Source organism: Primulina tabacum, chromosome 10, assembly GCF_025594145.1.
Source record: "Primulina tabacum isolate GXHZ01 chromosome 10, ASM2559414v2, whole genome shotgun sequence".
NCBI lineage: Eukaryota > Viridiplantae > Streptophyta > Magnoliopsida > Lamiales > Gesneriaceae > Primulina > Primulina tabacum.
In genome coordinates, this window is record NC_134559.1 from 1227132 (window position 1) to 1250664 (window position 23533).

General features: G+C 38.0%; 1 pseudogene; it reads left to right on the forward strand.

Annotated features, from left to right (window-relative positions):
* Positions 1–8423: 8423 nt before the first annotated feature.
* LOC142505974 (ubiquitin carboxyl-terminal hydrolase 4-like) lies at positions 8424–16118 on the forward strand (annotated as a pseudogene).
* The last annotated feature ends 7415 nt before the right edge of the window (positions 16119–23533 follow it).

Here is a 23533-nt window from a genome sequence, read left to right on the forward strand (position 1 = left end):
TTATAATTATATTTATTATAAGACATATATTGTTTTTATAGTAGAAAATAACTTATGTGTAATATAACTTTTTTGACGATCAAATGTATGTAATTTTTTAGTTATACAATTTAATAAAAAATCATGCTTATAATATATACATTTGTTATAGATAATGATATTTTTTGAATTTTTACTATCTTTTAAAATCAAAATCAAATCAAATATGTATTACATTATAAATTTTCACAGTGATAGTTATTATCTCGCTTGAAAGAAAAAATAGATTCACATATATAATTTTTTTTGCAATCAAGTAATTTTCATATACATGAGTTAATGAAGAACTATTAAAAAAAAATAGAATTTATATTTTCCATCAAGCCTTCAAATACGAATCATTGTTATTTTATTTTATTTTGTTTATGTACTTGTGTATGCTTAGTTCTTATTTACGTATATACATTGGACATTTCAAATTATTTCTTTTTCGATTATTCATTTTTTTTTATATCAAATAGGCCGTAATATTAATAATTTGAAACCATTTGTTTCTTAAGTTTTAGAGTTGTAGTATAGTCAAATTATATTCAAAATTTATGTCACTTAATTGAATGTGAAATTTTTATTTTTTATTATTGGTTTTTTTTATTTTCTTAAAATTTCGTAAATAATGAAAAAAAACATATATAAAAATTGAAAATTATAAATCAAAAGTTCTCATGCAACCAAATTTTTTGTATTGTTCTCCTAAATAATTTATTAAACTCTTTACTTACAATTATTAATTTAAAAACCCATGAAATATGTTAGTATTAAATTTCATATTATCATATTATTCTATATTTTTTATGTTATTCTATTATTACATATATAATTATTTTTTTCATATATTTTTTTTGTAATACTATAATTTATTACTTAATTAGAAATTACACTAAAATTATAAAAAAATGTAGAGAGAAAATTAGATAGATAAAACATTTAAAGATATTATAAAGATGAATTATTTCATAAAATTAATATATGAGCTATATTTTATTCTTGAAGTAATATAAATGAGTACAATCAATATATATTGTTGTGATAATTCATTAAATATTAATTGTATACTAGGTGCACAATTAGAATTGTACATATATATATCATTGTTGAGTTTTTGAATTTGTATTGAAAAGGAGGTCATTTTTATGTTTTGACAATTGGAAAATAAAGTCAATGATCCACACTTTTATATAAATTATCGCTGGACATTGCTTCCTTGTAGGATGACTGTTTGTAACGTCCGAAAAACCAAACATACGTAAGTAGGCCCAATTGCTCCTGTGCTTGGAAGTCTAAAACCAAAGCCCATTAGCATGCAATTAAATCTATAAATAAGTAAACCAAGTGTTTATTTACTCCATAAACACTTGATTCAGCCAAAAAACACACAGCACACACATTAGAATTTTCGAGATTCATCAAGGAAAGAAAACAAGAGTTCTTCGCCGTCTGATCGTCCAACTTCGCACCCTCGCCAATGATCCACTACAAAAAATTTCAGAATCAACAACATACATACGACAACGGTTTTAACTAAAACCGTTGTTAAAAAACTTTTAACAACGGTTTTAGTTAAAACCGTTGTTAAAAAACTTTTAACAACGGTTTTAGTTAAAACCGTTGTCGTAGATCATTTTTTAAGCAAAAGAAAACGGTTTTTATAAAACCGTTGTCTTTTGGGGGTCAAAGACAACGGTTTTTAGGGTCAATAACAACGGTTCTGTAAAACCGTTGTCTTTGAACGTTTATGACAACTGTTTCATGAACCGTTGTCTTTTAGCGTGTTTTTTTCGTTCAATCGACAACGGTTTGCCTAAAACCGTTGTCGATTAGCGTGTGCTTAGAATAAAACACAACATTATTTAGCGACGGTTTGCCTAAAACCGTCGCTAATTTTAGCGACATTTTTACCTATATCGTCGTTAATTTCAAATTAGCGACGTTTTCATTTAACCCGTCGCTAAAGTTAGCAACAGTGTCATGTACACCCGTCGCTAATTTGAAATTAGCGACAGTTTAGCTAACACTTAGCGACGGTGTTAGCTTAAACAGTGGCTAATATTCGCGACAGCTGTAAGCCAACCGTCGCAAATTCAAAAATTCGATCCCACCTAAACATTCCTCTATTTTCTTCCACAACTCTCTATAAATACCTGCAAATTCGCTCCATTTTCTTCCACTTCACGGCACTTAAATTTTTTTATCTCTTACGCGATTGTATCAATTCAAAACACAGATTTATTAAATTCTTAATTTTTTTTATTTTACCTAAAATATTAGCGACGGAAATCATGTATGAACCGTCGCTAAGTAGAGACGGTTTTGGACATGAATACTGTCGCTACCTTTAGCGACGGTTATTATTAAACCGTCGCTAAATTTAGCGACGGCGTCACAAACAGTCGCTAATTAGCGACGGTTTATATATGCTTTCTGGTTGTTAAAATCGTCGTAAATTGTAGCTACGACAACGGTTTTTCATTTGCGACGGTTTTGAAAACCATCGCAAATTGTAGCTACGACAATGGTGAAAAACCGTTGTCTTTGAGCGAACCATTTAACAACACTGGCTTTAACAATAGTTTTAAAATGGCTACGACAACGGTTAAAATTTAACCGTTGTCGTATGGCATTTTTCTTGTAGTGATGGTTTATTCGAGCGTTATAAACGCAAATGCACATTTTTCTAAACTCTTTTAAACATCATACAAATCATAATATTTATGTTGTAATTGATTATGCATGAAAAATATTGGTGTTGATTATTTTACAGTATGATACGTATTTTCAAAGTTTTAACGATTTTACGCTCGTTGATGTAACATTATGATTCCCAAAGGTTAAGCTACCAATATATGATGAAATAATGAAACATGATAAAAAATTAAAAGGAAAAACAAGCTGGAATAACCGAAGGGGACAAGAGAGGAACCGTGGGTTTTTGTATGGTTGTACAAGATTCAAGGGGTCGACTACTGTGCATGGGGGTTGGGGCTCGGCCAAGGCTGGTTCAGGGGTAGGGTTTGGTCCCGGTCTATTGCTGGGTGGAGTCCTAGGAAGGCTAGGGCTTGAGCCTTGGGCTAGTGAAGAGTCCTTGTGAACATGGACTCTCCCCCATGCATGCAAGGGGTGTTTCAGGAGAAGGGAAGCTTGCGGCTGGCCTGGGGGAAAGCTAGGCTGGTCCAATAGGATATATGGAGGATGGTCAGGGTCTGGGTCAAGGGCTGGTGCAGCCAGGGTTCGAGGTGGCTCGAGCAAAACGTGAAGACAAGATGAGAAGCGCGCGGCTGCTGTCCTTGTGCAGATGGTTCGCGGCGCTGGTCCAGGGCTTGGGCTGGGTCTAGTTGGATCTGGGCATGGTCTAGGGTTGGTTAAGGTCAGGTGGGCTCGGTTGTGGCTCGACTGGAAGAGTCTTAGTGGGCTAGGAGTCTTAATCGCGAGTTAGTAGCTCGTGCACATATCTGGTGCTCGGTTGCTGGGCTTGTGCGTGAGTTAGGGGCTAGGTCCAAGGGTCAGGGTTGGTTAGGAGGGGCCTAGGGGGGTTGGCTCAGGTTTGGCTCGAGGTGGCTCGACCATGGCTCGAGTAAATTGGGAGATGGCTCGATGTATTCGATTAAGGGTCAATATTTCGAATTTAATAAGAAAAATTGGAACCATGGGTCCACGGGTCTGGTTCATGGCTCGCAAGGGTAGATTAGGTATTAAAAAGATCATATTTAAAATTTGGGAAGAAAATTAAGTTTTGAATTTATTCGGGATTTAAACGCCTCACGTATAGTTAATTAAAGAATTAATTAGAATGCCTTGATTTATGATGAATAAAAATTACGAAAAATTAGATTTAAACTTAAATATTTATTTGGGATAAGTCCATATCATTAAAAGTAAGAAAAAGGTAAAATCGAGAATTTTTACGTCTAGGGGCAAAACAGTCATTTTACACTTGGGTTATACTTAAAAGCTTGGCAGCGTCCCGAATGATCATAACGCTTGTTAAATGATATTTTATGATTTTAAATGATGATTTTTATGAAAATATGATATTTTATGATTTATGGTAAACCTGTAAAATTTTTACTATTTAAAATGCTATTTTTTGGAAAGCTATGATCATTAATAATTTTAAAGAAAATGAAAAATATTTTGAGAGATGTGAATTGACTGTGACAAATGATATATGATATGTGTGGTATCCGTTTTAAGAAGGAACAATGAACTTACAATTTTCTGGAGATGTCGTCAAAGCCAAGGCCCCAGAGGGACCCTGTTTATGGGCTAAGGCCCCAGAGGGACATCATCTATGGGAAAAAGCCCCAGAGGAACCCCGACGATCGTATTTCCATGATGGAGCCTAGTGCCCACCCCCTTGGGCACTATAGAAAATCCGTCGCTAATTAGGGAAAGACTCTATGGAAAATCCATCGCTAATTTTAGCGACAGTTATTCATGATTTTCATCGCTAATTTTAGTGACGGGTTAACAAAATCATCGCTAATAGGCGACGGAAAACTCCGTCGCTAATCCAATAATTCGAACGCACTTTCAACAACACAATCAGTTACAACAGTTTTTAAATGGCCTACTTCGTTTTGCGTTTTTGTAGTAGTGGTTCTATGTGTTTTATTCTTAGTTTGGTGTTTATTAATATTTCCAATCATCTAACTCAAAAATTGACGTTTCATTGTTTTGCCTAATTTTATATCTTTTAATTTGGTCTTCATCAAAACTTCTTATTGATGAATATGTGGTCAAAGCATATAAAGGAGAATAATAGTTCAAGTTCTCATTCACCATCATTCTCAAGTGACTCAGTAGGTAAAATTGCTCAGGGTATTGTGTGTACAAAAATGGTCGTTGATGTTCATAAACCACCGATTAATTCTTATTTACAGCTGATGGATTATGGATATGCTTACATTTTAGAATTCCTTACAGGAAAATGCAATGCAGTTTTATTTCTTAACCTTTCAATTAATTAGACACGAGTAAAGTCAAAATCACGTGAATTTTTAAACGATATTCGTGATTCTGCCTTGCATATGTCTTTTATATCTTTTTTTTTTAAAAAAAATTGGACATTAATCTTCTCTCAAACTGTTTGTTTACTACTACTTCTTCAACATTTGCAAAAAAAATTATCATATTTTGTGTCATGATTTTCAGAATTCTTTAAATAGTTTAGCCAATGGGTTTTTAATTCAGTATTTTAGGTGATGCTTTAGCTTGAATTTGATGGAATGTGAATATATTTTTCTTGCAGATATCTGCACATTGAAAAATGGAAACCACGAGTTCGGGAGAACATACACCAAACAACAATGACGTCACAAATCAACAACAAAGGGCTACGCAAATATGAAATTTTTTTACTTTCAATTTTCAATTAAACATTTTAATATTGTATTGTGGAAATTTATAAAAAAAAAATACAAAAATTGGATTATATTTTAATAATCAATTACATTCATGATCAATCAACATAATACAAAAACATTAATATATATAATTTTTTTTATCTTTCATATTTTTAAAAAATGATGATATATAAGTAAAATATAGCCTCAAATAGTTGACGACAATGACATGTACATACATGCAAAAATAATCATTTAGATTTTCCTTAAATGTATTCCACTATTATTTTCTTATTTTCATAAGCACAGTAACTATTGGTATGTAATTCTATGCAGGACATGACAAATTATAACTCCAGCTCTTACATCATTGAAAGGCGACAAATGATAATGAGTAACGAACGTGAAAGAATACATTCTATGACCCAACAACGACGACAATCTTACCTTGCTAGACGTCGATCAAATTACCAAATTAGAAGAATAAATTCGACTTCCTCCATTTCTACTTCAAACCAACATTGTATAATACGTAGTTCAAAAAATATTTACATGGGCTATAAGTGATAATTTTTTCATATGAAAAATGCACAACACGCTTACAATATGCATATATTGTTCAACAGATCAACAAATAAATTGGAGATTGGCCCAGCGTACCACACGACGATCAATGAATGAGGATGCAATGAGCATGAAATTGGCTCGCTGTCGAGCAAATTATCAAAGGAGATAAGATTACGAGAGATCATCAATTCCATATGAGTCTAATCCTGGTAATAATAATTTTATTGCACCAACTACAATGATTCAACAATCAACACGTGACATCGGTGAAAATTTTAAGTATCTTATACAATATTATGACTTCTATCCACAATGTAATGTTAAACAATAGTTTCTTGGCAACACAATCGTTTATTTAATTTGATGTATTGTACAAAACATCGTAAATAGTTATCATTCTCAAGTACTATTACAGATAACAAGTTAAACAAAGCTCTACATCTATTGTTCATGACAGTTGTTGATTTGACTACAATGCGACAAACGTGTCACTCAGAGCCAATATTTTTTTATACTTTGACATCAAATTTCGAGTGTGGAAGTACTAGCACACGTCTGACATCGCCAAATTATGTTCATCAAGGTACTCTACTATATCCAAATAAATAGTCGATGCAATATATATGTTTCATACCTTAATCCATTATCAATGCGTTTAAATAAAAAATAAATAATTGAAACAAAATAGGTTGGATTAATTAGTATTACTTTGCTAAATAATTTTTTCACTACATTTTCTATTTATGACATACACGTGTCTAATGTATTACTTATCTGTTAAAAATTAAAACTTTTATTGCTTTTGCTATCAATTTCCTCTCTAAAAAATATTTAAACATGAAAAATATAATTTTTATTGCTTTTGCTATCCAAAATATTTATTTTTGTTTTTGTTTTAGCTGATTTAAAAATTAACTGGGAAGCATCCTACATGAAATATATTTTTAAACATGAAAAATATAATTTGAACACATTGTACATTTTTTTTTGTCTTATTTTCAGAGTTTCATTCGAAAATTTAAATTTACTTAAAATAATTAATCTCATTTTTCAACAATTCGTATAAATAAGAAAAATATTATTTAAAATATGATATATTTTTTAAACGTAAATTATGAAATATATGACTTTTTCATTAGAGCTTATATGCATTTCGCGATTTAAATTTAAAATAAATTATTCTTAAAAACGAGGTTTAAAAATAGGTTAGAATAAAAATTTCCACTATATAATTTATTAGTTCATTGTTACAACAACAATTTCTTTTCAAATTGTTAGTTTGAAGATTAATTTGAATTTTTTTGCAGAAATTAACTTAAATGAAAACAATGTCATTAACATACAACGATATCCACGTCGATATCGTAACCTAGCAAGAAATTTCGGTGAAAGTGAGATAAATTATCGGTCGCAATTGTCTGACCCAAGAATTTGTATACATTGCCAAGCTCTACTGTTCATGGTGAAACTATCACAATTCTGCTGTAGAAATGGAAACACAAATTTGGATCATGTATTCATGTCCCTTACATTGCAAGAGTTGTATGCTGCGGATAACGATGAAGGCAGACATTTTCCGAAGTTCATAAGGGCATACAATCATGTTTTCTCCTTTACATCGATGGGAGCCAACATAGATAAGTCCTTAGCAACAAGTACACATGGAATTTACACATTTCGTGCACATGGATCAATATATCACTCGATTGGAAGTCTTCTACCAAATGAGAATTGTAGGCCAAGGTACATGCAGATGTGGATCGTAGACACGGAACATGGTATAGACAACAGACTTCTAGAAAATCCAGAACTAAGGAGAGAATTGCTGCTTAAGATACAAAACATTCTTGATCAACACAGTCCATTTGTGCACGTGTTTCGACAAATTGGCAAATGTCAAGACATACCTAACTGTAGGCTCATCATCAAGCCACAAAAACCTAATGAACATCAATATAGTTTACCAACAACATCTCAAGTTGCAGCTGTCATTGTTGACAACGAATTTCAAGAAAATTTGAGTAATCGAGATATTACTATACAAGGAATCGGTGGAAATCTTATCAGCATTTAAGACGTAGTTGGCTATTATGATCCTTTGCAATATCCACTCCTTCTGCCATATGGTACATATGGTTGGGACATAAACAGTTGAAATATCAACGGTACCAGATTAACATGCTTAAATTACTATGCGTATATGCTACAAGTTAGTGAAAAAACATTTTACTTTATATTTTGTCTTTTTAATTAGAAAAATTTAAAACTTAAATTTACACCTATAATCATATAGTGTAAATTATCTTCTTAATCAGATACGAGAAAATTCGTCGTCTTTGCTACTTAGAGGAGGACGTCTACTTCAACAATATGTAGTTGACAATTACGTAAAGATTGAAACACAAAGACTACGATGGATACTTTCAAATCAATGTGATATACATTCAAAACTTTACCAAGGATTGCAAGATTATTTACATGGAGATGAAAATAATGCAAGTATGATAACTTAATGAGTTGAATATTATTTTTCACAACATGTGTTACAACTCACATCTTATATCAATTACATTATACAGGAAATGTAGGTACCAGAATCGTTTTTCCATCATCTTTTGGTGGAAGCCCACGTGATATGTACCAACGGTATCAAGATGCCATGACTTTGGTACAAACATATGGAAAACCAGATATAATGCTTACAATGACATGCAATCCAAATTGGAATGAGATAAAGTATGCACAATAACTTTTCCATTTAAATACTTCTGTGCTATTACTTACAATCCATACTATTTATCTTCGTTGACATCTTGATTTACATATGTTGATGCTTTGTTACATTTTGCACTCTATTCACAAGGTCTTGCGACAATTTGAAATCATTGTATGTTGTATGTGTTTCCTTGTGTAGGATGCCCATGAATTTTTGAACTATTTACTAAATGAATTGGTTGACATACTGGAGAAGGAATCCCTGGCTTCTAAGGTTGATCAGGAAACTTCCTCTCCGTCTGAAAAGATTGCTAATTTACCAAAAAGTGTGTTTCCCAATGGTGTTCAAAAGGGACCATTGTTCATCTGGGTACACAAAAATTTTCAGGTGCCTTTGACTTGCCATTCATCCTCAATCTACTACTTCTGTCTTGTGTATAATGAACATTATGAAATGTGCCTCAGCCTGCTCTTGAAAATCCATCCTTGTTTGAAAGAGCGGGATTTCCACCACTTTTTTTTACTTGTAGGAATGTCTCTTCTGAGATGACACAATAATGACTGACACTACTTTTATAATTTCTAGCTCATCTCATTTTTGTCACCATCATGCAGGTAGTGAGATTTAATGGCATTACAGGGTTCTGTGGATACTTCTTTTCTTATTCCCATTTTTCGTTAATGTTTTAGGGTATATTGACAAATGAAACAAGATGTCTCTTGCTGTGAGACAGTGACAGCAAGAGACGAAACGTTTCTTGACTTGAGCCTTGATATAGAACAGAACAGTTCGATTACTAGCTGTCTGAAGAACTTTAGCTCCATTGAAACTTTAAATGCAGAGGACAAGTTCTTCTGTGACAAGTGCTGCAGGTTAGTCATAGTTTACATATAGATTATGGCTGTTGCTGTATGTTAGGATTAATTCTGTAACCTTTTCGTTGGTTGTGATATTGTTATGGGCCCAAACACATTGGGCCCAGTGACTTCTGAATTAGCAAGCCCAATAGCTGAAGAGACAAACAGGCCTCAGCCCAAAATTGTTAATGTATACGTGAGAAAGGGGAGGGGAAAGACACGTGAGAGAAATGTATAAAAGAAGGGGGGGGGGGGGGGGTTAGCTAGATGGCATTCAATTATATTGAGTGAGTGAGCCACTAACAGTTTGTTAGTGTGGAAGAGTTGGTTGTGACAAGAGTTTGTTATTTCCATTTTTATAATATATTATATTTTTGTGTTCCTGATCGGAGGCTCCTAACATTTGGTCAGACCTGCCGGATCCGCTAGAGCCGAAGAATACATGGCCAGCACACGTTCAGAAGCAAAGATGGATAGCATGGAAAAAACGTTGATGGGGGTACAAGACAACATACGCAGTGCATGGTAGATTGGATAAAATCGACAAAGCTATGGAAGGATTACTGAACCTAAGGGAGATGATGGAACATATTATTAAGGCACAAGGAGGAGGGGTAGCTATGAGCAATGAAGGGGGCGGGCAGCAAGGGGCAGGAAGTGAGGTGCCAGAAAAGGATGAGAGTGTGGCGCGCCAGGTAGGGGGACGGGAAGAAATTGCCGAGGAAGTAAAGGTAGCATTAAAAGAGATTGAGTTACCTGAGTTTGAAGGAGAAGACCCGTTGGGATGGTTGGGAAGGATGGAGCAGTACTTCGAAGTCCATGAAACACCAGTGGAGTGTAAGCTCAAATTGGCCTACATTTGTATGCAGGGTACCACGATACATTGGTTCTGATGGATGAAGGTGAGAATCTCGAAAACAGATTGGGATAGATTCGCGGAGGAGCTGATCAAACACTATAGTGGATATGACGCCAATCCGTTCGAACTCATGGCGTCATTGAACCAAGGCCAACAGTCGATTGACGCTTACATCGAGTGTTTTGAGATGTTGGTTGCGCAGCTGGGTGATGTCCAGGAGGATCAATGCTTGGGCTACTTCATGAGTGGGTTGCGGGAGGAGATACGGCGGATGATGATTGTACATGCTCCCCGAACAGTGGATCGAGCGATGATGTTAGCCAGGGGGCTGGAGAAGGAATTGTATGGATCGGCAGTGGATAGGGGAAGATATAAAGTTGGATCGGGCCTGAGGTATTCACAAAAATCGGCAACTAATATGGGCTGGGCCAATCAAAACCCAGTGCATGAGAGGAACCGTAACAAAAATCTCCCACAACCCAACATTAATATGGGGACAGTTAGCCCAGGCGAGCAACGAATGCGAAATCAACTAACACCGCAATCTTACGGAGGTGGATCTCGGGGCATCTCAGGAGGAAGTGGGGGAGGAGATCGCGGTGGATGGGCGATGAGGATACCTTATCAAAAAAATCGAGATGGCAGGGTTGTATCTCATCAAGAATTCTTGCACCGGCGAGAAAATGGATTGTGCTTTAAGTGTGGAGAATCTTACCACCCAATGCACCGATGTGCCAACAAGAGTCTGAGGGTGACGATCCTAGCGGAGGAGGAAGGAGAAGATGCCGAGTGGGAACAGGCCGAGCTAGTGGAACAAAAATATGAGGCAACGCGCGAAACAAGGGAAGAAGGGGAACCCAACGTTGAATACAACACTTAGAGCTACCATTGTATTATGTTAATGGCATCAACCATCCACAAACACTGAAAATGAGGGCGAAAGTGACGGGGCGAGAAGTGATAGCTATGTAGACAGTGGTGCAAGCCACAACTTCGTCTCAAAAGAATTAATTGCGGAGTTGGGGCTTGTATGTGATGAAAGCGTGTTTTTTGGGGTGTGTTTAGAGGATGGCTTTCGGCTGTCATGCCAAGGGGTATGCAGGGAGTTGGAGGTGGATACAGGACAATGTCGAATTCAGATTGAAGGGTATTTGTTCGAATTAGAGGGGATTGATCTTATTCTAAGGGTTGGTTGGCTTCGCACTTTAGGTAATGTCCTGCTGAATTGGAGCAAGATGGAGATGCAGTTTAGCTGGGCTGATCAAACGGTGGTCTTAAAAGGGGATCCATCCCTCAGCAGATCCATAGTCTCATTCAAAGGGATTTCCAAGGTGAGTGAGGCCTGCGGAGCAATATTGATCAATTGGAGTGGAGAAAAGAAGGGAGGGACAGATAACCAGGGGGCTGAGGAAGCGATGAGCAACATCCTTGCCAAATACGAAGGGCTATTCCAAGAACCTAGTGAATTACCCCCTTGTAGGCAACATGATCATGCTATATGTATAAAGGATGGTTGCGAACCAGTATCGGTAAGGCCTTATCGATATGCACATCATCAAAAGGATGAGATTGAAAGAATGGTGAGAGAGATGCTCGCATTAGGAGTGATACAAGCCAGCAATAGTCCCTAGTCAAACCCGGTTATACTAGTTAAAAAAAAGATGGGAGTTGGCGATTTTGCATTGACTACCGGGCATTGAATGATATTACTATTGCTGACAAATATCCAATTCCGGTGGTGGAGGAATTATTTGATGAACTACATGGAGCAATGTTTTTTACCAAGCCGGACCTCAAATCTGGGTACCACCAGATTAGAGTTCAAGCCACCGACGTACACAAAACAGCCTTCAGGACCATGAAGGCCACTACGAGTTTTTAGTCATGCCCTTTGGGCTAAAAAATGCTCCGGCCACATTCCAAGCAACCATGAACGAGGTATTTCGCCCTTACTTGCAAAAATTTGTATTAGTTTTTTTTGACGATGTTTTGATTTACAGTAAGAATTGGGAAGAGCATGTGCAACATGTCGAAGTAGGGTTGGTGTTGTTACAGCAACACCAGCTGGTGCTAAACAAAAAAAAAATGCCAGCTCGGGTTGAAACAAGTTGAATATTTAGGGCATATCATCACGGCTCAGGGGGTAAAAATGGATCCCAATAAGGTTGAGAGTGTGGTACAGTGTCCTCAACCGCAGAACACCAAGGGATTGAGGAGTTTTTTGGGACTAACGGGATATTATCGGAAATTCATTAAAGACTATGGGAGGGTTGCGAGACCACTCACTGAGCAATTGAAGAAGAATAATTTCGGGTGGAATGAAAAGCCCAAGAAGCTTTCGAACTGCTGAAACGAGATGCAGTGACTACCCCGGTATTGAAGATGCCTGATTTTTCTAAAGAGTTTGTGATAGAATGCGATGCATCAGGGACGGAAATATGGGCAGTGATAGCTCAGGAGGGTAAGCATATTGTTTTCTATAGCAAGGCTTTGGCAGATCGAGCGTTAGCAAAGTCAACCTACGAAAGAGAGTTGATGGCATTGGTCTTGGCAGTTCAACATTGGCGTCATTATCTACTGGGACGTAAGTTTCTAGTGGTGACTGATCACAAACCATTGAGAAACTTGCTGCAACAACGCATAACTACGCCAGACCAGCAATATTGGTTGGCTAAGTTACTAGGGTATGAGTTTGAAATAAAACATAAGCTGGGGCCGACAATGGAGCAGCAAATGCCTTATCAAGGAGACAGGACATTGGAACGTTGACTGCAATAACCAAAGACGAATGGATGGGAGTACGAGAAATTCGAGAAGCAGTGGGAAATGATCCAACTTGTAAAAAGATCATTGAAAGGATGAACACGGCCCAAGACAGTAACAAGCACTACTCATTGGTTAATGGATGTTTACTCTTTAAAGGAAGATTGGTTATTCCACGAACATCGCATTGGGTTACTACACTCCTAGTGGAATTCCACGCTACTCCTATAGGAGGGCATTCGGGAGCTTTTAGAATGTATAAAAGAATTGCAAACAACTTCTTTTGGCCATGAATGAAGAAGGATGTCTACAAGTTTGTATCCGAATGCGAAGTATGTCAAAAACAGAAGTATGAGGCTGCTACCTCGGCATGATTGCTACAACCTTTGACTATTCCAGAAGCAATTTGGGAAGATTTGGCTGTGGATTTTATTACAGTAATGCCAAAGTCAAAGGGGTTTGAAGTGATACTAGTGGTGATTGACATACTATCTAAGTATGGGCACTTTCAACTCCTTAAGCACCCATACACGGCATGCTCAGTGGCAGAAATTTTTACATGCAATGTGATCAAGTTGCATGGGGTTCCAAAGACCATTTTCAGTGATAGGGATGCAGTGTTCATGAGTTTATTTTGGTCAGAGTTGTTTAAACTACAAGGGACTCGCCTCAAAATGAGCACGGCCTACCATCCAGAAACAGATGGGCAAAGTGAAGCATTGAACAAATTTGTTGAGACATATCTCCGTTGTTTTTGTTCTGAACAACCCAAGGGCTGGTCACAGTGGGTGCATTGGGCGGAGTATTGGTACAATACATCCTATCAGACTGCTACCGGAATGACCCCATTCGAAGTCGTGTACGGAAGAAGACCCCCAACTCTCATTAAGTTTCTTCCGGGGGAAACCAAGGTACCAGCAGTCTCACAAGCATTGGTGGGCAGGGATGAGTTGCTGCGGCAGCTTAAATATAATATAGAACGGGCCCAATAGCGCATGACCAAATACGCTAACAAAAATCGTCGAGAGGTCCATTATCAAGAAAGCGATGTGGTATACCTAAAGTTACGACCACACCGCCAAAATTCTGTTAGTACAAGGGTCTTCCAGAAGTTGGCAGCTAGGTATTATGGCCCTTATCGAGTATTGAAGAAAGTGGGATAAGTGGCATATCGACTGAAACTGCCCGAGGGGTCCAAGATACATCCAGTATTTCATGTGTCATGTCTAAAAAAAGCAGTGGGACGAGACCCAAATGAAGTTAAGTTGCCAAGAGAGGTGGACACTGATTTGTTTCTCACTTTTGAACCTGAGGGAGTTTTGGCTGAAAGAATTAAAAGCAAAAAAGGGACACTTGTGTCAACAAATACAAGTGAAATGGAAAGGAAGAACGGAAGAGGAAGCAACGTGGGAAGACACGGAATATTTCACAGCACAATTTCAAGAATCGCCTTGAGGACAAGGCGATTCTTGAAGAAGCTGGGCATGTTATGGGCCCTAACACATTGGGCCAAGTGACTTCTGAATTAACAAGCCCAATAGCTGAAGAGACAAACAGGCCTCGGCCCAAGATTGTAAACGTATACGTGAGAAAGGGGAGGGGAAAGACACGTGAGAGAAATGTATAAAAGAAGGCGGGGGGTGGGGTGGGTTTAGCTAGATGGCATTCAGTTATATTGAGTGAGTGAGCCACTAACAGTTTGTTAGTGTGGAAGAGTTGGTTGTAACAAAAGTTTGTTATTTCCATTTTTATAATATATTATATTTTTGTGTTCCTAATCGGAGGCTCCTAACATATATTACATTGGTAAAAGATGGGTTTAGACTATGGTATAACTTGTTCTTTAGTCAAGCTATCTATTTGGTAGAATTTTTTTGTTCGTCATAGAATTCCTCAAGGCAGCCATCAATAACAGGTTCAGTGTCGTCATTTCCCAGAAATAAATTGGTAGGAATCACGAGATTAACTGTAATAACCGCAGACTGTTGGCATTTCCCAATAGAGAGAAGCAGCTAAGCGAACAATGGATATAAAGTGGCTATTTCAATATGTCCATATAGGTTTTGCTAATTTTTTAATTTGTCTTTTATTGAATATATTAAATGATCTTACAAATATTTTATTCAGTTAAGTTCTACCTATTCCCTGAAAATCACTTTCGCCCCCCTCAACTATCATTGAGATAATGGGTTTGTAAATACAATAACTTGTTTTTGAGGTTTGGAGTGGATGTTGGAGTTGCAGAAGAATAGCAGATGTTTTTTTGTCTTTGAAATTTTTTATTTTATTTTTTGTTATCCATGAAGTAAGCTTTGACCAATATTCAGCTTGCAAGGGGCCCAAAAGAGAATGAAAATAAAAAAACGACCTCACATATTGGTCATCCATTTGAAGAGATTCAAGTACTTTGAACAGCTCAGCCGGTACAAGAAGCTCTCATATCGTGTTGTATTCCCTACCGAACCAAAGCTCAGTTGTACTGTTGAAGATGCAGATGCTGAGTATTCCTTATTTGCCATAGTTGTCCATGTTGGGAGTGGTCCTAACCGTGGACATTATGTTAGCCTTGTGAAAAGTCACAACCATTGGTTATTCTTTGATGATGAAAACGTGGAGACGATTGAAGAGTCTGCCATTCAGACTTTCTTTGGATCATTGCACGAGTATTCGAGTAATACAGATCATGGTTATATTTTGTTCTATGAAAGACTAGTTGCTGGCACCACAACTTGAGAGCTGATCCAAGTTCATCACGAGCCACTGTTTCCAATTTTGAGCCCATTTCATTTCTTGTTCCTATATCAATTTTCGATCTTCGTTTCTCCCATGTTGCAATCAATGGGAGAGCTTTCTAATATGGCTGAGATGACTTGTATTTTAAGTAAATACTAGGGTGGTAGCCCTGTATAGCATGATGTACTTTCATCAATAAAGTGAGAAATTGCAGTGTGGGTGATGCATGTGTAATTTATATTGTATTTTGTTTATTGATTTAAAAATAATGCGCAGCTTGTGACTTTGGTGATCCGTACTTCTTTTTTTTTGTAGACTTTGGAAATCCGTATAATTTTCTTTCCTTCCTCTGCTTGACATTGGTCTTTTATTGTATTATTTTGCCCATCATGTCACGGAGATAGATTAACTGCTCCGCGAATGGAGCATGGAGCAATCAGTTCCACTCGAACAAGGTGATGACCAGGCAGGATCTAGGTAATGAGTCTGATATGCAACGTTCCAACGCTCATTAGCCTTAGCAAGTCATAACCCAAGAACAGTCTGTCGGCATGAGCAAAATGGGGCCAGCAAGTTGACCGGTGCACATTAAATAAGCAGACATTATTGGTTGGCTTTGCACGTTGAAATTTCGAATGAAGCGTTCAGATAGATACGCGTTTTAAACGCGGTTTCACACGGTTAAGGGGCTCTATAAATAGAGCTCCCTCCTTCATTCTGAAATCATCCCTTCTTCGAGTTTTCTCTCATCTTATAAGCATTTGAGTGCTTAGTTCTATAATATTTGTGAGGTGTTTTGTTCTCCTGTATTAAGAGAGTGTGTGTTCTCTTTGGAAACACAGTGAGTGAGTTGTACACCACAAAATATTATAGTGGAATTATTTTCATCTTACCCGTGGTTTTTACCCTAATAATTTTAGGGGTTTTCCACGTAAATCTCGGTGTCCAGTTTATTCTTTATTTTCGGGTTTTATTATCTCAAATTCCGCACGTGGGACCAACAAGTGGTATCAGAGCCTTGGTTTAAAATTTCTTAAAATTCTGAGTATGCTTTGTGGTTGCAGCCTAGACTGATCTTCCACATCAGGAAAGATTTTTTGAGATTTTTTATTTAAGGCGGGATTATTTTGTCCAGTCTACTAAAATTGTTGTAGACTAATGGCGGGAATGTACGAGATAGCAAAATTCAACGGAAGCAATTTTATGCTGTGAAAAATAAAGATACAAGCAGTTTTAAGAAAGGAGAATTGCTTGGCGGCTATTGGAGATAGACCGGTGGAGATTGCGGATGATGGAAAGTGGAATGAGATGAATGATAATGATGTTGCCAATTTACACTTGGCTATAGCAGACGAAGTTTTGTCAAGTATCTCTAAGATAAAAACAGCCAAAGTTATCTGGGATACTCTGACAAAGATGTACGAGGTCAAGTCCCTACACAATATGATTTTCCTAAAGAGAAGGCTTTATACTCTTCGGATGGCGGAATCCTCATCGATGACCGACCATATCAATACACTAAATACTCTATTTGCCCAACTCACTTCCATGGGCCATAAAATAGGGGAAAATGAACGTGCGAAGCTTCTACTTCAAAGTCTACCAGATTCATACGATCAACTTATCATCAACATTACCAACAATATTCTGATGGGCTTTCTAAGATTCGACGATGTCTTAACTGCGGTTCTCGGAGAAGAAAGCCGGCGCAAGAATAAGGAAGATAGGTTGGTAACTTCGAAGCAGGCAGAGGCTTTGTCGATGATAAAATGAAGATTTATGGACCGTGACTCCTAGTGGGAGCCAAAGGCGAGGTAGATCAAAGTCGAGAAGTAAGAAGAAAAATATTTACTGCTTTAAATGTGGCGGTAAATGGCACTTCAAGAAAGAGTGTACGAGTATCGATAAAAGCTCTCAAGGAAATGTGGCCAGTACTTCAGGCAGTGGTGAAATATTATTCAGCGAAGCAGCAACTGTTGCAGAAGGCAGACACAAATTTTGTGACACATGGATTATGGATTCAGGAGCGACGTGGCACATGACGTCTCGGAGAGAATGGTTTGATCATTATGAATCAGTCTCAGGAGGATCTGTATTCATGGGAAATGATCATGCCTTGGAAATCGTTGGGGTCGGTACTGTCAAAATTAAAATGTTTGATGGCATCGTTCGCACCATTTAGGAGGTACGACATGTGAAAGGACTGACGAAAAATCTTTTGTCCTTGGGGCAATTGGCTGACATCGGGTGCAAAACTCGTATCGAGAACGAGATCATGAAAATTGTGAAGGGCGCGCTTGTGGTTATGAAGGCGGAAAAGGTTGCTGCAAATCTGTATGTATTTTTGGGAGAAACACACAAAGAGGCAGAACTAGCTGTTGCATCAATTCGTTCAGGAGAAGAATTAACAGTGTTATGGCATAGAAAGCTCGGGCATATGTCAGAACGAGGGTTGAAAATTCTCTCAGAACGGAAGCTGCTGCCGGGACTTACAAAAGTGTCACTACCCTTTTGTGAACACTGTGTTACCATTAAACAACACAGATTAAAGTTTGGCACTTCTACTGCCAGGAGCAAAAGCATATTGGAGCTGATTCATTCGGATGTTTGGCAAGCACCGGTTGTATCCCTAGGAGGAGCGAGATACTTTGTCTCGTTCATTGATGATTTCTCTAGGAGATGTTGGGTGTATCCAATCAAGAAGAAATCAGATGTTTTCCAAGTCTTCAAAGATTTCAAAGCGCGGGTTGAACTTGATTCTGAAAAGAAAATCAAGTGTCTAAGGACTGATAATGGAGGAGAATATACCAGTGATAAATTTGATGCATATTGTCAACATGAGGGTATCAAGAGACAATTCACGACGGCTTACACACCTCAACAGAATGGAGTGGTGGAGCGTATGAACAGAACCTTGTTGGACAGAACAAGAGCTATGTTGAGGACTGCAGGTCTAGAAAAGTCATTTTGGGCGGAAGCAGTCAAAACCGCTTGTTATATTATCAATCGTTCTCCTTCAGTGGCGATTGATCTGAAGAATCCGATGGAGATGTGGACCGGGAAGCTGACAGATTATTCTCATTTGCATACATTTGGAAGTCCTGTGTACGTTCTGTACAATGAGCAAGAAAGATCGAAGTTGGATTCGAAATTCAGAAAATGTATCTTCTTGGGTTATGCTGATGGAGTAAAGGGGTTTCACTTGTGGGATCCTACTGTTCACAAGCTTGTCATCAGCAGGGATGTTATCTTCGAGGAAGATAAAGTAAAGGGAGACAAAGGCACACCGAATTCAGAAACTACTATTTTTCAGGTGGAAAATAAGACGGACGAAGGTCAAGTTTCTTGTGAAGTAGTACCAGAGCACGAAGAACAAGAACATGTTGAGTCTGAAGTTTCCAATGTGAGGCAGTCAACTCGAGACAGAAGACCACCAGGTTGGCTTTCAGATTATGTCACTGAAAGCAACATTGCATATTGTCTATTATCAGAGGATGGTGAGCCATCGAGTTTCCACGAGGCTACTCAAAGCTCGGATGTATCTTTGTGGATAGCAATGCAAGAAGAATTGGAGGCATTAGACAGGAATAAAACTTGGGATCTTGTTACACTACCACGAGGGAGGAAAGCCATCGGTAACAGATGTGTCTACAAGATCAAGCGAGATGGCAAAAACCAAGTGGAACGGTATCGTGCTAGATTGTTGGTAAAAGGGTATGCTCAGAAAGAAGGCATTGACTTCAATGAGATATTTTCTCCTGTGGTTCGACTTACAACAGTCAGAGTGGTGTTGACATTGTGTGCGGTGTTTGACCTACATCTAGAACAGCTAGATGTGAAAACGGCGTTTCTTCATGGAGATCTTGAAGAAGAAATCTATATGCTCCAGCCAGAAGGTTTTGCGGAAAAAGGCAAAGAGAACTTGGTTTGCATGTTGAAGAAATCTCTGTACGGTCTCAAACAGGCGCCGAGGTGTTGGTACAAGAGATTTGATTCCTATATCATGAGCCTTGGATACAACAGACTGAGTGCAGACCCTTGTACGTATTTCAAGAAGTCTGGTGATGATTATATCATTTTGCTGCTGTATGTGGACGACATGTTGGTAGCAGGCCCCAACAAAGATCATGTCCAAGGATTGAAGGCACAGGTTTGCTAGGGAATTTGATGTGAAGGACTTGGGACCAGCAAACAAGATTCTAGGAATGCAGGTTCATCGAGATAGAAGTAACAGAAAGATTTGGCTTTCCCAGAAAAGTTATTTGAAGAAAGTCTTGCAACGCTTCAACATGCATGATAGTAAGCCAATCTCGACCCCTCTTCCTGTTAACTTCAAGTTATCCTCCGAGATGTGTCCTAGCAGTGAAGCAGAGATGATGGAGATGTCTCGAGTACCATATGCATCAGCAGTGGGAAGTTTGATGTTCGCTATGATCTGTACAAGACCAGACATTGCTCAAGCAGTGGGAGCAGTTAGTCGGTATATGGCGAATCCTGGATGAGAGCATTGGAGCACTGTTAAGAGGATCCTTAGATACATTAAGGGTACCTCGAATGCTGCATTATGTTATGGAGGATCGGATTTTACACTCAGGGGCTTTGTCGATTCAGATTATGCAGGTGATCCTCATAAGAGGAAATCTACTAATGGTTATGTGTTTACACTTGCAGGGAGAGCAGTAAGCTGGGTTTCAAAACTGCAGACACTTGTGGCATTATCTACAACAGAGGCAGAATATATGGCAGCTACTCAAGGTTGCAAGGAAGCAATATGGATCAAAAGATTATTGGAGGAGATCGGGCACAAACAAGAAAATGTTTCTTTGTTTTGTGACAGTCAGAGTGCCTTGCACATCGCAAAGAATCCAGCCTTTCATTCCAGGACGAAACACGTTGGAGTACAATTTCATTTTGTGCGAGAAGTAGTAGAAGAAGGAAGCGTGGATATGCAGAAGATCCATACGAAGGACAACATAGCTGATTTTCTGACCAAGCCAGTAAACATTGATAAGTTTGAGTGGTGTAGATCCTCAAGTGGTCAAGGCGGAAACGTAAGCAGCAGGAAATAGCAAGATTGAAAGGATGTGTGGAGATGTGTTTGGTTCTCAATCAAATCTCCAAGTGGGAGAAATGTCGGCATGAGCAAAATGGGGCCAGCAAGTTGGCCGATGCACATTAAATAAGCAGACATTATTGGTTGGCTTTGCACGTTGAAATTTCGAATGAAGCGTTCAGATATATATGCGTTTTAAACGCGGTTTCACACGGTCAAGGGGCCCTATAAATAGAGCTCCCTCCTTCATTTTGAAATCATCCCTTCTTCGAGTTTTCTCTCATCTTATAATCATTTGAGTGCTTAGTTCTATAATATTTGTGAGGTGTTTTGTTCTCCTATATTAAGAGAGTGTGTGTTCTCTTTGAAAACACAGTGAGTGAGTTGTACACCACAAAATATGTGAGGCCCTTAACTCCTAATCGTTATTACAACACAATCTGATTAGGGTTAATTAATATCAGCGGAAAACGAGTTTAAATTTTCTTTACAATGAGCCCAAAATATTTCTTCTATAATTTGAATACTAAAAATAGTATTTTATCTCATATCATAAAACACGCCCACACGTAATCAAAGCCAATCACATACAAACAACTCATATACTCGGGACATGCCCCGGTATATAGGTACATATACATATATACTGGGAACAAAACATAAACCTCAACTCAAACTATGACTCCCTCCAGAGGTACCCTCTCCGGTCTCCTGATATCTTTGAGTACCTGCCATTGTCCACACACAAAGACAACAACAGCCCCCCTTGGGGGTGAGCAAAGCTCCGTATGGAACAACCAATCATATATACCACAAGTATCTAAACAATGATATATGGTATGCAATGCATGTATGTCGTGGAGGTATCAGGTCAAATGCCCATCCACTGAGCACATGTCAGAATCAATCGAATCGCTATCAAATCAATGCTCGAGCTGGCACACCGGCCAATATGGGATACTCGTATGATAGCGTCGGCAAAGCGCCATCAAATCCCAAATCTCATATCCAATCATATGGGGTCACAATTGTCTATGCTTTACGGGTCATATAATACCGGCATAGCGATTGTGTTCACAAACCCCGGAATCCAATCAAATCATATCAGGGTATCCAAGGATCATAGCTCAACGTGCATGTTATGTATCGATGTATGCATAAAATGATGTGTGTTAACAAAACATTTATTTTATACATCGATATCTCAATCTCAATGTCATGTATGCCACATCAATCAACAAATAAGGCATATAGACACATAATCTCATTCAAATCAATCAAATCAATCCGACATATATCATATAATACAGATACCTATCGTATGTTACCCGGTCGCAACATACCCCAATTCTTCGTTTCCAGTTGATGTAGCCTGAAGATATTGATATTACACTTTATCTACATCAATAACATACTCATTCCAATCAATAACATAATCCAAAATCATTAATATGAGTTTCAAATATCATTTGAAACTTCAAAAATTCATATCAAATCATAATCATATCATAATTCAATTCCGACTTCGAATATGAGTTCCTTGTCGGTTATTCTACTATATACAAGAAATTCAACTTCAAATACATGCTATTCCAGCACTTTGATATTTAGAGCTGCTGGAACTAGAAGAAAATTACCTCAGTCAGAAGCCCTCGACGCGACGATCACAAATATATAATTTGTTTCGCGTTTAGACAGCGTTTCGAAGTCGATTCGGACGGAAGAAATTGAAATCTCGAACTTAACTCTCGAATTTACTGAAATCAACTGACGGAGGAAAGAAAAGAAGAATGTATGCTTATCCCACCGCCTCTCGCGCTCGGGCGGTAGAATTCTCGCGCCCGAGCGCGAGACATTCTGCCCCCGGCTAACAATTACACCACGCTCGGGCGGTAGCAAATTACCGCTCGGGCGCGGCACATTCTGCCCGAACATCACTTCTACATGCACTGGCGCTCGGGCGATAATTTTCTACCGCTCGGGCGCCACATGTTCTGTACAACATATTGTTTTTTGTACTATATTGGCGTCCGGCTTCTCCACTCGAGCTCTTACAACGTCAATTCATATTCAATATTCATTCTCTCAATTCCATTGTCACGATATACATCAAATACATAATCACATGACAATTTCATAAATTATCGATAATCACACAGGATTTACAATAATACGATACACGGTCCTTACATTTCTCCCCCTCTTAAAAGATTTCGTCCTCGAAATCTCAAACATCTCTATATACATAACATTGGCAAACATACATATGTCACCAGTTATAGTACATATCAAAACTAAAATCAGAAAAAGGATCAGAATACATCGAATACAATGGAACAGATGTTATAGAATCAAACAAATGCGGATACGAATCTCGCATCTTGCTCTCCAATTCCCATGTTGATTCTTCAACACCATGTCGTGTCCATTGCACTCGTACTAAAGGAATCGATTTATTTCTCAATATCTTTTCCTTTCGATCCATAATTCGAACAGGTTGTTCGACATAGGAAAGAGAAGGATCAAGTTCAACCTCATCAGGTGCAAGCAGATGTGATGGATCTGGTTCATATTTCCCCAACATAGAAACATGAAACACATCATGAA